This window comes from Ornithorhynchus anatinus, chromosome X5 (assembly GCF_004115215.2).
Source record: "Ornithorhynchus anatinus isolate Pmale09 chromosome X5, mOrnAna1.pri.v4, whole genome shotgun sequence".
Lineage (NCBI taxonomy): Eukaryota > Metazoa > Chordata > Mammalia > Monotremata > Ornithorhynchidae > Ornithorhynchus > Ornithorhynchus anatinus.
This window is the reverse complement of record NC_041753.1, coordinates 63,896,979-63,898,270: the sequence shown is the minus strand read 5'-3', so window position 1 is coordinate 63,898,270 and position 1,292 is coordinate 63,896,979. Positions and strand designations below refer to the sequence as shown.

At 43.3% G+C, this 1,292-nt stretch overlaps 1 non-coding gene across 1 annotated transcript; it reads left to right on the top strand.

Annotated features, from left to right (window-relative positions):
- Positions 1-790: 790 nt before the first annotated feature.
- LOC114808605 lies at positions 791-928 on the top strand. Its single transcript, XR_003756451.1, has one exon. It is a non-coding gene; the product is annotated as a small nucleolar RNA SNORA7 (small nucleolar RNA).
- The last annotated feature ends 364 nt before the right edge of the window (positions 929-1,292 follow it).

The window sequence follows — 1,292 nt, the reverse complement described above, 5'->3', positions numbered from 1 at the left end:
AGGAGGTTACTCTCTGAGGAGGCAGACATGGAAACACCCAATTCAGAATGGCATCTTCAATTCATCAACTCTATGCCAAATCATCAATTTGCCTTTCCCATAGACAAATGCAAAGCACCCTCATACTCATTGACCCAACAACTTTGTAATATCTTATCATATCTCCTGCGTACCAGAAATCATCTCCTTATACCTGGGGCATAGCTAAAAGAAATCCAGCAACTTCTTCCAGACCATATCTAACACAGCCGGGAGAACCTAGAAAATCTCATTCATCTGGTTCCATTTTTTGTTACGGCACGTTATTCAGGGGAAATCCTTCAAGATCATATATCAGACAGAGTTCTTAAATGTATGTGGAGCAATCTGTCTCTTAATTTGTATAACTATATCACCCTATCTGGTGAGCAGCGGAGGAGGCAGGGAAGGAGGAGGTGGGACTTTCCATGAAGCTGGGGAGGAAAGAACCCAGGATGATCACGGGAAGCGCGTGCACTTTCCTCTGAAGCTGAAGCATGTGTGGGTGGAGATGGCTCACTCGCCAGGAAATCACATTTTTTCAATACAACCCGAAAAACTCCCTTCCTCTACTGTTCCCGAAAGCATTGAAAAAATGCCTTCCTTTCAAGATTTGGCTTTTTCATCGACAGAATGTTTCCAAAGGATCTCAAGAGATCATTTAGTGCATCCTTCTCAACAAATTAACCACATTAGCCATAGTTGATTGTTTGGAGGTGTGATACTGGAGTCCAGAAGTTACAGTAGGATTTGCTGATTATAGGAGGTTTGCCCCATTTCAAGGTCACACCTGGAGAGTTTTCAGTACTCTACCAGGCTCAACTATGGGAGGGAGAGTCAAGCAGAGGGATATCCATTCCATTCCTAGCTTGGGCAGTGGCTAGCAAGTGGAAGGCAATCTGCTACAAGTCAAAACTCACCTGTGCTGGGCAGCAGTGGCATGGGAGAGAGTCAAGGGTGGAGACTCAAGTTTATTGCATGGAAGGAGGCATTGGTAAGCCACTTCTGCATTTTTACCAAGAAAACTCTGTGGACACACTACCAGAATGATTGCAGATGGAGTTGGGGAGTTTGGGAAGAGATGAGTCCATGGTGTCGCTATGGGTCAGAGATGACTCGACGTCATAAGACAAGACAAGGTGGCTTACAGATTTTGGTAGCTGTGTTTTATTTTCAGCTAAAGCACATTGGAGGATTGAAACAATTAACAGAAAAACAATTGAGTAGATGTTTGCATCATTAATGGAGTAAAATAGTATTTATTCACCATACTT